General features: G+C 38.0%; 1 long non-coding RNA gene across 3 annotated transcripts in view; it reads left to right on the forward strand.

Annotated features, from left to right (window-relative positions):
* Nucleotides 1-16,341, forward strand: part of LOC129416550 (uncharacterized) — a 129,067-nt gene that overhangs the window by 94,249 nt on the left and 18,477 nt on the right. For all 3 annotated transcript variants that reach the window (XR_012372293.1, XR_012372294.1, XR_012372295.1), the window contains one exon: nucleotides 11,643-11,750. This is a non-coding gene — a long non-coding RNA (uncharacterized lncRNA). The remainder of the gene's footprint in view (nucleotides 1-11,642; nucleotides 11,751-16,341) is intronic.

The following is a 16,341-nucleotide window of genomic DNA, read 5'->3' on the forward strand; positions in this document are numbered from 1 at the left end:
CGTTGTTTAAATAGCAAATGCATTTGCGCCCAATTTTGTGCCCATGGCCGTTCTGGTCTGAAAAAGAGGTGTGTTCAGGCGCATTGTTGGCGCTTTGCTATTTTGAGGCAACTAAAATAGACTATGCCATTGACCAACAAAAACCTGGTCTAAAATCAATGGCGCAATGTTTTTTTTGTTGTTATTTAATGAGCGTGTTCTAATACGGCACTACAATGCGCGTTCTAATACGGCACTACAATGCGCGTTTGCTTATCACACACATGGATGCGCAGCAGAACACAACCCTTTTTATAATATAAAAAAATAAAGTATTAAAATGTAAACGATTATTATTGAGTCTCTTGGACATAAATGAGGATCGATTATGAGACGTTAGAAGGCGTAAAGAGCTGCTTCACCTGTAGCCTGGTAAGTAAATAAATGCGTTGCTTTAAACAAATGCATCTATTTTAAATGTTTTGTAAATGCTACCAGACAGATTTATTGTATATGATGACTCATATAAGAAACATTTTTAAGTAATGGTTAAAAAAAACTCATGGCGCTGTCCGAGTGCTGAAATGGCTCTCCACACGTTTGTAAATTCTTTATCTCTTGTTTGTTTCAAATAAAGTATTTTTAGAGTGCAAACCTTTTCTTACATACTTGTAAATTATTTTTTGATGGTGCTGGATATCTATACATTTACAGCAATTAAAAGCCTGCTATTTTTACTTCCATGACTAAAAGAAAACAGCTTTTAAAGGTTTTCATCCAAAAAATAAAACAACACAATTATTTAACATTAATCTTAAACTGGGGGTCTTCTTCCTCCGCTTAATTTTTCAGTTTACAAAGTCCATCATCTAAATGGGGATTAGACATGGCGCCAGCGCAACTTGCTTTTAAAGGGGATGAGAGCTGAGACTCTCATTGGTTTATTGCATGTTACGCTCAAAACACACCCATTACTCATTAGGAAAATATGAACAACCCTTTTTACCGTGCGCTCGAGCACAAACCATTTTTCCCGTCGTTAAATTAGCAAAAGTGGATTCGGACATGCCGGTTTAGACCTTACGCTGTGCGCTTTAGACAATGCGCTTAGATCGTTAAAATAGGGCCCCTAGTCTTTACAAATAAAACTATAAAATAACAGCTTCCGGTAATACTGTAATTTCTACTGAAGTTTTCAACAGCGTATTAGTATTATTATTATTATTATTATTATCGTCATCATCATCATCATCATCATCATCATCATCATCATCATCATCATTATTATTATTATTAATTTCTTTTATTCATTCATAAGAAAACCCCAAAAAAATTGTTGTTTTTGCAATGTTATAGTGATCATATATAATTGTTTCTTAGTCTCTTTAATAGAATACATCCAGAAAATACAAGAAATGTGTATGTAGTATTAAAAACTGTATAAATATAAACTGATGTGTCAAGATTTTAGGGTAAACTCCCCTTTCACTTGAGCAATAGCAGGAAACTGCAGAATCTCTTAAACCTAAATAAAATTAAATCCTAATTTCTAATTTTAAATAAATTAGTCTTTTTACTTTTTTTGCTCAAAAACACTCAAGATAGAGACTGACAATGCCTAAAGAAAATAATTTTTTTGTACATATTTCCTGTATTTTCTGTTTGTATCTTTATAAAATAGATTGAAAAATAAATATTTTATTCATCTTTTGCACAGTACTGTACCTGTAGGTGTTTTATTTTAAAATAATAAATAATAATAATTGTTTTTTATATTTGTTGTTTATTTTCAGCAATTCTCTTCACTGACAAATAAGAAAAACCTCACTGTTTCAAAATTTCTTGTAGTCTTTACATTTCTTACTGTCCCGCACTTTTTCCCCACACTTTCCTTCTCACTCTTTTGCACACTAGAATAACTGTGTTCACATGTGTGTATTCTCATCTAACAGACACCGTTTATCTTTTATCTATCCTTTATCTTTTTCACTGTTATTTGGCATCTGTTCTCTCTCACATTCCTTTCTCACACCCCAGCTTATAACACTTTTACTCATTTCTCGTCTGTTTTTCTCCGTTGCTAGAGAACTTCATAATCTCATCTCTAGAACCTGTAATCTATTTTGTCAATCATGGCATTCCTCCCTCCTTCCTAGTCATATCTGTTGTTTTGTTTTGATTTTTCTTGCAGTGTTCCATTACCTGTGAGATGCTGGCTTTTCTGGGCACGTTACATAAGCATTGTGTTTCTGCTGATAGATGATTGACAGGCACTGATTTATAATATGAGGTGAGGTGGTTTCAACCGCGTGGAATCAGATTCCCCGACACGGTAGAGATCTCGCTCTGTGCCGGTCTCGTGGTCTCCAGGCTATGCAACTTCCTTCCCAGCTTGCATTGCTGACAGCAACTAGAAATAAGACGAATTGTTTTAAAACAGAACTATTTGTGGTTGTTTTTCCCCAGAATACTTCCAAAAATAACTTGGACGGCAAGACCTTACATGCGCCTTTGGCCGAACAATCAAGGCATGTTTATATCCTCACATCGTATCATTGTATAAAATACCCAGTAAATGTTCTTTCTTTATATTGTTATCTTCTCCGCACATTTTTCATACGGTGAAACATCTCGGAATATCCATGCAGGGCAACAGATATCGGATTGGGTCAATAATATATTTAATAGTTTTATTGTATAACCTTTTTGAAATTATTGATTTCTGTTCCCGTTTCTTGCCTCCAGAATGAGGGCTCACTTTGGAGTGTATTGACTGTGGTAATGTTATGATACGATGAGACTTGCCCTCAGGCTCCACTCAGACGCGTGCTGGGTTATTGACCCTACTGACCTTCCAACAGCTCTATTTCATACGTGCCGTCTCATGCATTCATACTGTATACTGTAAATCTCTCTATACTGTGTTATGCTATAGAAAGTGCAAAGTAGTGCTTACCAGTACCTTGCATTTTTATTATTGGCTATTGTGGAGGTGTTGTGCATAATCGGGAAAAGAAACAGGAAGTTGAATAAAGCAATTTTTCACTATGGCAGTAGTATTACATTCATATTTTTCCCAAGAGGTTTAATTTTTTCTAATATTAACTTAATTCATTGCTCATCTCAGCATGACATCCTACAGTCGCAACGCTGCTATTTATTTAAGTCATATTTAAAGAAGCGTGGGTTGTAAGTACAGTACAGTACATTCTGTAGTTTGTATCACCCAAGCCAGTCCTGTTCTTTATCTGACCCCGAATATCCCAGATGGCTTCTTATCAGTCTCTTTACACATTCATACATTCATCTTATTCTATCATTTAATCTACAGTTACATGAGAAGTGCTCCCATTGTATCATGCGAGCTGGCAAAAACTGCTGCTGCAGTTCTCTCTTTGTCTTTTCTCAGATGCTCTGCAGAACGCTACGTGAATCACCAGTCTAGAGGTGACCCCCCAGTCCTATTACCCGAACCCACCGTCAGCAGCCAGAACACATTTCCCAAATGAGAAGCTTCTCAGCCTCAAAGCTCCATCAACACCCTTCCCTCTATCAGATTGCTGGCTCTCTTCTTTTATAAGGCTCTTAATGGTTTATAAATTGCGTGTAATGATTCCTCCTCACCCCTCTGTGCTCAGAGATTTTTTATGGCCTTACTGGTTTTGCGAGGCAGAGGTTTTGTAAATGAGCAGCGATATGAAGGGATGTGTGCAGAACTGCAGAGAGGCAGGAGGTTAAACTGGATGAGCTGTGTCTCATGCCATCATTTCACACTGGCCCGCATCTACAGTATGCTGGAGTTTGTGAGAAACGCTGAGGGAATCTGGCTCCAAACCGTCAACAATGTGAAGTGATGCTGCATCCAAATTCCTATACTTTTATTCTGTAGTATAAACTGAATTATTAAAGAAGATGTGCTGGTGTGTGTAGTACTGTATGAGTACACTTATGGACATACTTTATTGTACTGTATGTACCACATTGGCGTTCGTTGGTGTTTTTTGGCCCGTGTGCTTTTTGCCCTATGGCATTAAAGGGACACTCCACTTTTTGGGGGGAAAATATGCTCATTTTCGGGCATACATTTGATTTTTACCATTTTGGAATCCATTCAGTCGATCACCGGGTCTGGCGGTATCACTTTTAGCATAGCTTAGCAGCACAATCCATTGAATCTGATTAGACCATTAGCATCACGCTCAAAAATAACCAAAGAGTTTCGATATCTTTCCTAGGCAGATATGGCGAGGAACTATTCTCTCTTTCTGGAGTAATATGCAAGGAGTTTGCTGCTGTAAGGAGGCGCAATGATATTACACCGTGCCCGAAAATAGTCCTCTGCTATTGAAAGTTACCAAGGGGACTGTTTTTGGGTGCTGCGTAATATCATTGCACCTGCTGCAACCATGTTACGGCAGCAAGATCCTTGATTATTACATCAGAATGAGAGTATAGTTCTTATATTTTGGCCTAGAAAATCACAACTTTTAATCTTCTGTTGGTCTTAGTACACAATGTAACTACAGAAGACTCAAGTTTTAAATAGGAAAAAATATCAAAACTCTTTGGTTATTTTTAGCACAATGCTAATGGTCTAATCAGATTCAATGGGTTATGCTAAGCTATGCTAAAAGTGGTACTGCCAGACCCGGACATCAGCTGAATGGATTCCAAAAACGGTAAAAATCAAATGTTTAACTCCAGGGGAAAATAAAATTAGCATATTTTCAAAAACCGTGGAGTGTCCCTTTAATAACAACTATGAGATGAGTTGTCTTGTGCAATTCTATAAAAGTACAATTTAACCAACTTTTGCTACAAACTTTTCTTGTAATAGCATTTACACTTAAAAAGAGTTGCTTGACTTACAACTTTTTGAATCTGATGCTCCTCAGCTCCTGTTAATTTCCTACCTTATGTGTCCACTGTTTACACACCATGAGAATCAATGCAAAGGCAATATGACATCTGGGCATTGCCCACCTTCTGTGTTGTAAAAATAAGTGTGCTGTTTTGCATGCTGTGTTCAAGGGTAGTATACATATTCATGCTTGTGGTATGTGAGCATAATATGATTTAAAACTGACTGTTTGCACCGGTTTGCATGTCAATTCTAGTATTAGTAAAATGCAAAATTAGGATCAGCAGGGCTTTTGGCAGTTTAACCCTCTTTGTCTGCCTACAGATCCTTAGTGATACAGAGTCAATAGTTCTTCTAAAGGCGGTTACATATTCATCACTCTTGCATGTGAAGAAATAAAATAATCACATTTTATCAGAAGGATGTGAATTCATAAAATAGGTCAAACACCTTTCCAATAAATTAATTTTAGCAAGGCAGCTGTTTCCACAAGCTCAGTTGAAACGTGTTATTTTTTGTAAGACAACTGTGAATTCCTACCTGGTGCAGCATGACTAGCTTCTAACAGCAAGGTATTTGTCTGTCCACAGCGAATGTGAAACTGCTGTGTTACATGATGCATTTACAGCCAATCAGGATATATTTTTGAAGAATTTGGTTCCTAAACGCCATTTAAAAAAAATCTGTATTTAATCATGTCAGTATTAAAAAGTAAATTGTAAACAACAATGGCGCCGCTTTGAATACACGCAGAATCCTAGTTTTCCTCATCTACTTTGTACTTTGTGATCAACAAACAAACAAAAACAAAATAATACTTTTGATGGCATTAATAAACCTGTGTTGGTTTTCTGTGGCAGGGAATAATTTACGTGATAGGCACTCGGGTGAAGGAAAATGCCGGTTGTTGCTTGTTCTCACACGACAGCTTCTGTCATGCTAACACATTGACCCCCCAGGGGATCTTATTAAAAACGTTCCATTATTTTATTTGAAGTCAATGAAAATCGAGTAGAACCCAAACATTTTACAGATGATTCCTGTCAAAAAAAGTTCAGCGCAACGTCCCAAGGATGACAGCAGCAATGACAGTGTTCTTAAAATGACAAAGTAAGTGTTTTGATTAATGCCATTAATGTTTATTTTTTTTAATCAGTGTATACCACTAGACAACTAAATGAATATAACAGGGCAAAGATGAATGCACATTTAAATATTGATTCAATAGATTTATAGCATTTTGAAAAAAAACTTGTCATGGGTTTATTGCATTTTGCGGGAAAAAAGTTTTTATAATAAATCTTTATAAATCAAATTATGGATAGAAAACACATTTATATATTTTTATGTCTAAATTATTGTTTCTGCATAATTCTATTAAAAAAATGTGTGTGTCCTGAGAAAGGTTATACCTTTCTAAGTTGGTTGGAAAAAATGAAAAAGTGTGGGAACCACTTCCCCAATCCACTTTTTAGGGATGCACATGGTGCACAAGTGTTTTGTATAAGTGATAATGAATCCTGTATGAGCAGAGGGAGTCAGGAGCTTTAGTGGCAGTTCAGTCTGTACTGTTTGCTAGGACCTGATGTTTATCTTCACTCGACAGTCTCAGGTAACACAGCCTAAAGTTTGGGTACCTCAAGGCACTGGACCGCTCCATTATCTAGTTCTCAGTACTGGCTGCTCCCCTTAGGTTTGGACCACAGTCATTTATTCCAGATTTATACCATTGGCCATGTAAATCAATAACGGCACAAAATAAATCCCAAGTAATCAACTAAACAAACTTACAGTAAGTTGACAGCATGTTTAATTCTGTAAAAAAAAAAATATTGTAACAGAATCACTGCACTCTTAAGGGTGCTCTAAGCAAATCTGTGTGACATCACTTTTTGTTGATGTTTGAACTGTTTTCAAACAAACGGAGCATAGCTAACTCCTCCCCCTCCCTTCTGTGCTTTCATGAACGCGCCCAACCCTCACCCTCAAATCCTTCTGGTCGCTTTTTGGCTGGAACACTTTGTTATGGTTTCTGTTTGTAGGTTTGGCCACTTTGTTATTGCAGTTTGTGGAAGCCTGGGCTGTCTACAGAGATCGTGCTTTTTTTAAAGTTTGATCAGCGGACAGGCAGCAAGCAGATAGTGAGATGTTTGCTGTATGTAACAAAAAAATGTTTTATTGTCTAAAACGCATGAATTCGCTTAGAGCACCTTTAAAAATAAGGGTGCTTGAAAGACAACCCAGTCTTACTGAAAGTCATGTTATAGTTAAGAAAATGTTTGACATTTTGATTCGTTTGATGACAAGAATTTCCACTATTTTTCGTGTCTCATGTCTTTTTCTTCTTTCCCAGCACGATTTTCTATCAATGGCTGTTTCTTTATTGTGTCATTTTATATTTTGTTTTCTCATCGTTGTTTTTTATTTTTTGACCATTGTCGCTTGGGGTTTGGGTTAGATTCACTTTCTGCCACTTCCTAACCCAAACCCCAACTCTAACCCCAGCTCCAGGTGAGAATAGTTTTAAAAGCGGACGAAAAACATGTAGAAACCAATGCATAAAATTACATCCTACCGCAAACCCTGAATCTAACCCCAACCCCAAGCAACAATGATTTAAAAATAGGAAGTGCCGCAGACACAAACAGCCAATGATATAAATTCGTGCTGGGAAGGACGAAAAAACAGCGGAAATTCGTGTCATCAAACACTAATAAATTAATTAAAATTTTCATTACTATAACACGACTTACCGTGAGACTGTGTTGAAGAAGAACCTTTTTTGGTACTTCAAAGAACCATTTCTGATATACATTTTTATAACCTAAAGAACCATTTGTGAAACTGAAATGTTCTTTGGCTGTAAAAGGTGCTTTAAAGAACCATTTAGACAGAAAAGGTTCTTCTATGGCATCTAGGGTGGCCATTCGTGCTAGTTCCGCCGGACACGTCCCGAACATGTTTTCGGGTTCGTTCTCCGGAAGTCGCGTTGCTCGACCGCATACGTCATCGAGGTTCTCACATTTCAGTTAAAATACATTAGAAAATTAAGATTTATTTATTTTAAGACATACAATCATTGTAGTTTCATTCTTACCTTGAAATGTAACGGAAAGGAAACATTAAACCTTGATGACATATGCGATCGACCAACGCGACTTCCGGAGAACGAACAGGAAAACATGTTCGGTACGTGAACTGGCACGAATGGCCACCCTAATGGCATTGTGAAGCGCCTTTATTTTTAAGAATGTGCTATCTCTCGTTCTCTGTTTCCAGGGGTGCGTTTCCCAAACAACAACGTAACTCATTGCTGAACGACCATAGTACGATGCATCGTTGGAGAAACTAACTACCTTGTCACGACTGTTTCCCGAAAGCATGGTAACTTTGTCGCACATTCATTGTTTGAACCATGTTGGTTTAACAACATAGTTGATGATGTCACGTGGGAGGTGAAGTACTAATTAATCTGTGCAAATCGATTTAATGTCAGATTATTGCTGTAAATTACATATATTGCATCAGAAGACTGATTTTGTTATCATGATTTAGTTATCTGTTGTTTATTTTCAAGATATTTAATTCACGCGCAAGTTCCCTCTTACGTCACTCCTCCCAGGGATTCCCCAGGGTCTTAAAGCTCATAGCTGCGCACATGCGCAGTGTTCAAATGCAGCGCTGTCATTCTGTTTACAAATTTAAAGATGTAAAACAAAATTGTAATATATTTAGAATGATGGATGTAGACTGTACTACATGTTTTTTGCTTATTTTGTTCAAAAGCATGATCAATGTAAGTCTACATATGATAATAACAAGGAACGATGCTTCTAACGACAGGTGAAGAGCTGTTGTTCCAACGGGAAACACCAAATCATTGAACGAAGTTAGTGACGATGGAACTTACGATGTTCGTTGGCCAACGATGCTTTTGGGAAACGCACCCCTGATCACTAATGCCTTGATATCTTTCTCCATCGGGTGACATGAGGCTACATTCAAGAGAGAAGAACGGAGGAGAAGATTGTGCTGAGTGCACATTAAGAACACATCTGGGGGGAGAAAGCTTAATAAAAGACATTCTCTCTGCCTTGTGTTCTTCCGAGCCTCCATTTATTTCCACTCGTGTTTTGCCCCGACTCCCTTGCTTTCTTTCACTCCCCTCCCTGTCTCAATCCATCTACCTGCCTTCATCCATCCTCCCCATAGGTGGGTAATTACAGGGAGGAGAAAGGGAGGATTTTAATTTTCAACTGCTTCATTGCAGAGCTGAGAGTAAGTATGGTGCCGCTTCTCCCTGTAGAAGTGCTGCTATTCTGACACCATATCATTTCCTGTCATTACTGTCCACTGGCAGGGAGGAAAGGCAATGCTTCTTAAATCTTGGGTTTGTGAAAGTTACATAAATACACCTTGGAGACTTACAGTCGTGCTGTTCAGCAGAAGTTAGCTTTCTCCGACACGATATCTAATGTTTAATAGCCGCTCTTACCTGTATTGCATTTACTGTAGAATTGCGCATGCATATATGTGACCATGCCTGTGAAAACTTAACTGCAAAAAGTAATTTACTGTTTTTCTACATAAAATCATCCATCATCAAAAGAACATTTTGTTAAAATAACCTTGATATCTTTATAAGTGACCAAGTAAGGCCATGTCAAATATTGAAATCAATAATAATAAAAAAACTTTGATAAGATGATGAGATTTTTATATAAATATCTTTGTTTGTTTTCAGCTGAGGTCATATACATCTAGGATGGCTTTAATTATGAGCCATTAGCAATATCCCGTTACATTCAATATCATTCATACATCTTACTTCGACACTGATCTTTGCTTTAAGTGGCTTCTAACATCTAAGGAAACATTTTATATTCATTTAAGATTTGATGTTAGCATCAAAAGGAGATGACACAAAATGTTGCTCTCAATTTAACACAGTGGGGAGGGTATATTTTATGGCTCTGGTCTTTGCCTGAGCTCTGATAATGAGAAGATACAGCCTCATAAAATGCTACCTGCAGGGCCGCAGGGAACTGTCAGATCTTTCTCTGTGTGTATGCATGGGTATGTGTGTTGCCGCTGTGTTTCAAAATGCCTTTATCATGTACCTGTAGTGTTCCTATACCTGCTCCTTTTTCAAAGGCTAAACGATTGTGTTTACAGCACAGAAAACTGTTTTTCAATTTCCTTTGTAATCCAAAGAAACTTCCTCTTTCATCCTGACCTTGCAGAAACCTCCTTTATCCTGTACTGTATGTGAGATGGCAAAACACTCTTCTGCATTCGGCTGTCTCACGGATGCTTACGAAATTATTCAGCATCTCCTGTTGAGGATTTAATGTTACTTATGTTCTCTTTGATGTCTTAGAGACTCCATGACCCATTTATTATGTTAGGAAACATAATTAACAGTGAAGTATCATATTAATGCTTCATGACTAAAAAACTAAATTTCAACTTTAGGATGCTTCAAACATTGTCTTATTACATCCCAGAAATACACTCCATACTGATACTGTGTTTGACCCCCTTTCGCCTTCAGAACTGCCTTAATTCTACCTGGCATTGATTCAACAAGGTGCTGAAAGCATTCTTTAGAAATGTTGGTACATATTAATAGGATAGCATCTTGCAGTTGATGGAGATTTGTGGGATGCACATCAAGGGCACGAAGCTCCCGTTCCAGCACATCCCAAAGATGCTCTATTGGGTTGAGATCTGGTGACTGTGGGGACCATTTTAGTACAGTGAACTCATTGTCATGTTCAAGAAACCAATTTGAAATGATTTCGAGCTTTGCGACATGGTGCTTTATCCTGCTGGAAGTAATCATCAGAGGATGGGTACATGGTGGTCATAAAGGGATGGACATGGTCAGAAACAATGCTCAGGTAGGCTGTGGCATTTAAACAATGCCCAATTGGCACTAAGGGGCCTAAAGTGTGCCAAGAAAACATCCCCCACACAATTACTCCATTGCATTAATGAGAAATTGAACATGTGTTCTTAATAATCCTTTAGGTGAGTGTATATTTACCGTTTTTTTTTTGTGTTCTTCACAGCAAAAAGTGGACATGAATGGTTGTTATATCTACTTCATGAAATTAACAAAGACCTTTGTTAAAAAACTTAATGTAAATGTCAGATTGATAATTGACCTGAATGAAGCCAATTCATTTAAATTCAAGTTACCTTACTTTGGTGATCAGAACTTTGGCTAAGTAATATTTCCCGGAAAGGGATTAGCTTAAGAACTTTGCTGCCATAACATGGCTGTAGGAGGCGCAATGATATTACGCAGTGCCCGAAAATAGTCCCCTGCTATTGAAAGTTACTATAGGAAATTATTTTCGTGGCACTGCATAATATCATTGCGCCTCCTGTAGCTATGTTACAGCAGCAAAGTCCTTGATTATTACACCAGAATGAGAGTATAGTTCCTCGCCATATCTGCCTAGAAAATCACAACTTTTTGTTTTTTATCGGTCTTAGTACACAATGTAACTACAGAAGAGTCAAGTTTTAAATAGGAAAAATATTGAAACACTTTGGTTATTTTTTAGCGCAATGCTAATGGTCTAATCTGATTCAAAGGATTATGCTAAGCTATGCTAAAAGTGGTACCGCCAGACCTAGAGATCAGCTGATTTCAAAATGGTACAAATCAAATGTTTAACTCTAGGGGAGCTGGAAAATGAACATATTTTCAAAAAAGTGGAGTGTCCCTTTAAATAACATCTGTTTACAAAAACAGTTTAATGGTACAAGTTGTACATTTCTGTCATTTCAGATATCATCATGGAGACGTTTACTCATGGGTGACATGAGACCGAAAGCAAGACTGTTGAAGACATTTCAATAGACATTGTGGTTTTTCAGGGGCAGGAAATGGGAAAAGGTTAGTGAAAACAAAGGAAATGAGCAAACACACACACACACACACAGAGAAATGTGCTGATACATGGTCCCTGTCTGGTGAGAGGAGAAGGTGCATTGATTGTGCACAAGCCACAAATGAGAAATCCATTGAGGTTAGGTGCTCCTGGCTCACGCGAGTGAAGGGGGCACTGGAGGTCAGCTGGGTGTCCATGTCCTGCCAGGGTAAGACAGAGCTGGCAGTAGATACACTGTATCCATTATACAGAGCATGACCAGGAGGAGTCAACAGTTTGTACCAACCTCTGGGTCAGTCAGGAGCTATAAGCATTTGGCCAGCTGGAAAACATGCTCAGTGGCAGGAATATTGCTTGCTGGACCTTATTTAGAGGGGTTTCTGGTCCTGTGCATTCTCCTTTGAAGACTCTTAATGGGGTCGCACACCAGACAAGAAGCTTAGCGCCACGTAGCACCATGAATCTAAAAACAGAACACATTATTTTTTATGAATTTACCAACCCTGTATCACAGATTTATGTCTTCTCCATGACACTGACACGTTTTTCCGCCTTTTTGCGTGAACATGTCACGTATTTCTTGTTACTTTTAACTGTCACGTATTTGTTACTCAACTGTTTTCAAACCATTGACGCTTCGGTTATGGTAAGATTTGGTGTTTGCATTAGGATGTCACTTTAAGTATTGGTTTATACCTTTTTTCATTATTTATTTTTTTATATTTTATGATTTTTAAACCATTGTCGCCTGGATTAGGGTTAGAGTTGGGTTTGAGAAAGGATGTCATTTTATGTAAATCTAAACCTTAATCGAAGCGACAATGGTAAGAAAATAGGATAAAACAGTAACAAATACGTGACAGTGACACGTAAACAGAAACACGTAACATGTTCACGCAAAAAGGCGGAAAAATGTGTCAGTGTCACAGAATAGACTCTGGTACATAAGACTCTGACTATAGGTACGTAATTTCGTGATACTGGGTTGAATGTACGCACACCGGCGATGCCTGATGGCTGCTGTCCGCTGTGACTCTGGAAGCAGCTCAAATCCCTGTCGCACCTCAGAACGCCATTCACATAGTTCAACATTAAATAACATCATATTTGTCCCAAATCATTAGCGATTAACATTGGCTGCTAACGTATATTTCGCATTTTGAAGTAGACGCTATCTGACTAAGCTTGCGCTATTTTCTTCTTCTTCCTTTATTTCTTAACGCCATTCAAGCATATATGGCTATATTCATGGCGAGAACCAGTTAATCCATACACAAGTTTTATTCAGACAAATTGATCCATACACAGGTTGGAGGAGGGACAATTTGGTATCTCCAATTTGCCTAACTTGCATGTTTTTGGCCTGTGGGAGGAAACCGGAGTACCTGGAGTAAACCCACGCTGACACAGGGAGGCTTGCGCTATTTAAAGTGCACTTTTGGTGCACGATACCTCCGAGTTGTCCTAGACGTGACGCAGCGCTGCACTTCTTGTACGAATTGCGATCCTCTTTATACTTGTATACCATTTTTTGATTGTCTTTTTCTTATCTTGGTCTCGACTGACTTTGGTCTCAGTCTTGTCTTGGTCTCAGTTTAGGTGGTCTTGACTATAACACTTATCTTGGATAACACTTTACAATAAGGTTGTAGCCCTACTGTAAAATCCAGCTAAGACCAGCAGCTGGTGAGCTGGTTTTAGTTGATCTCCCAGCTTGGTTTTAGCTGGTATTGCTGGTGTAGCAAGCTGGTCTAGATGTGTTTTGATCACTTTTTTAAGCTGGTCTAGCTGTATTTTGGTCACTTTTTAAGCTGGTCTAGCTGGACTTAGCTGGTCAGGCTGGAAGACCAGCTGACTCCCCAGCTTGAACAGCTTTGCCAGGCTGGGAGGACCAGCTTAAACCAGCTACTGCCACCTTAAACCAGCTAAAACCAGCTACCAGCTTGTGAGGGTCTTAGCTGGATTTTTTAGTAGGGAGGCTATTTGTTAATATTAGTTATTGCATTAGTTTACATGATCTAAACATGAGCAATATAGTTTTCCAGCATTTATTGATATTTGTTAATGTTAGTTAATGCTAATACAGTTGTTTATGTTACAGTAATTCATTGTGCATTAACTAATGTTAGCAGACAAAACGTTTGATTTAAAAATGCTGAAACAACTAAGATTAATAACTGAGGTAGAAGTATTGTTCATTGTTAGTCCATGTTAGCTAATGTACTAGTAAATTTTTAATAAAATGGAGCATCGCCTCACAAACAGCTGTTAGAGACAGGATCTCAATTTTCTTTATCCTTTCTGTCAACTTAAGACTAAGGTTGAAGTTTGATTGAATATATAAATATAAACATTTCATATTCAAAACTAAATGATCTAAGCATATGCTCTGTATTTATTTTATTGCTCTGTTTTTCAGGTATATGATAAGGCTCATTTGTTACTTTTTTAATTTCTCCTTTGGTATTTTAAGAGTACATTAGATTGACATTGATTCACTGAAGAAACACAAATCAGAACTCAATTACATCTCCTGAGCCATGAACGATCAACTGCCTCCTCTGGGAGCCTATGGGAAATGTTTCATCCATTAGTATGAGACAGACAATAAACACATCTATAAACACATGTCTCACATACAGTCAAGTGAGCAAATTTAATCACATTATACGCAAGGGACCTTGTCTATAACATAGCACCGCTTGATTTTCTCCATTAATGTTTCATCCTACACAGTCCGTCCTTCCAGAAGCAATCTCATGGACAGTATACTCAAGGTGTGTCCATTTAGTTGCATGACGCGTGTTTCAGTTAATCTCCACATTACGGGTCTCTCCCTCTGTATATCTCTAAGCTCATACTTCATCCACCCACAAAAAGTAATTTAGAAACCATTCATGCCCCTCTGCCGCCACTCAGACCTAAAATAAAGCGCAGCCGTGGATGTCTGCTTGCTTTTCATCGAATCATTTACCGTTCCCCTGATGCTAGTGAACAGGGAGGGTCTTTTTTCTCATTACCTCCCACCTCTGTTTCGATTCTGTTCAAACACATCACCAGAGTCAAACATAATCTCAATTCAGATATGCTAATCCCAAAAGACCTTTGCAGATGGAAGCCCACCAAAATGCAGAGAAGAAACATGAAGAGAAGATTCATTATCATTGCCCCTAGGGTGTGCTGGGTGGGAGTTTTGGGTCTGAAGGCGATGATGTGTGTGGTACAAGGGCGGCTTTTCTTGCTTGGTCTTGCTGCTTGAATCAGTCGACCTCATCTCCTCTGGGATTCGGTGGCTACACTTTGTGACTGCATAGATAAGCATTAGATACAAAAGGTGACAGGTGAATGAGCATTGGGGGGTTGGGGTCGCAGCAGGTTTGGTGGATGCAGATTGGATTATAAATGACAGCTTTGGTATTGTTGAGTTGTCACAGTAAGTCCGTCACCTTTGAGTTCGTTGAGGCATGGCACACCTGACGTGTGTTTCTGTGGAGTTGCGTTTGTGTCATGAACATATTTGGAAAAAGCTATATTTAAATGCTTTAAATGCTATATCCAATAAAATGCTAGAAATATAGATTTCTAAAATATATTATTTGGCACCAACGGTTTGGAAGATGAAACAAGAGGACTTTAAAAGTCACTACTGTAATAAAAAGCAATAAAAAGTGAAATGCAATAAATGATACGGTGCTGAAAACAAAGGTTGCACTGAAGAGTAACTTACTGCGTATGCTAAATGAATGTGCGATTGAATGTACATGTGAACGGCTTTGGGGAAAAACATAAATATATAATTCATTATTTGATGAAAGTCTGGATTTGTGCCTCTTCTCCACTTCTCTACTCTTCTGTTGTAGAAGTCATTGATATGGTCTGGTTGTTTCACAATTTTAAAAGTAAACTGGCCAAGATATTAATCAAATAATGGATTATTTTTAACCAAACCTGTTTGTATGCCTTCAGACCCTTGAAATATATGACCCTTGGTTACTTTCAATGGCAGGGGACTATTTTCAAGCAGTGCGTAATATCACTACACCTGCTGCAGCTGTGTTACATCAGCAAAGTCCTTGATTATTACACCACAATGAGAGTATAGTTTCTAACCATATCTGCCTAGAAAATCGCAACTTTAAATTTTCTGTCGGCCTTAGTACACGATGTATCTACAGAAGAGTCAAGTTTTAAATAGGAATAATATTGAAACTCTTTATTTTTTACCGCGATGCTAATGGTCTAATCAGATTTAATGGATTATGCTAAGCTATGCTAAAAGTGGTAGCGCCAGACCCGGAGATCAGCTGAATGGATTCCAAAACGGTAAAAATCAAATGTTTAACTCTAGGGGAGTTGGAAAATGAGCATATTTTCAAAAAAAAGTGGAGTGTCCCTTTAACCTTATATATACTCAGTGTTTCAACCCAAAATGATGGTTTGTTGTAACCCATTGATGGGTCAAATATAAGCATGTTCTTCATTAATTTTAACCCAGCGGGTTATGTTTTTCTTTTTGACCCAACGCTGGTTTGAAAACCACCCACTATTTTTTAGGGTGTAGCGACACTTTTGCGACATTTTGTAGCTTAAAGGACA

The sequence above is a fragment of the Misgurnus anguillicaudatus genome, chromosome 11 (assembly GCF_027580225.2).
Source record: "Misgurnus anguillicaudatus chromosome 11, ASM2758022v2, whole genome shotgun sequence".
NCBI classification, from domain to species: domain Eukaryota; kingdom Metazoa; phylum Chordata; class Actinopteri; order Cypriniformes; family Cobitidae; genus Misgurnus; species Misgurnus anguillicaudatus.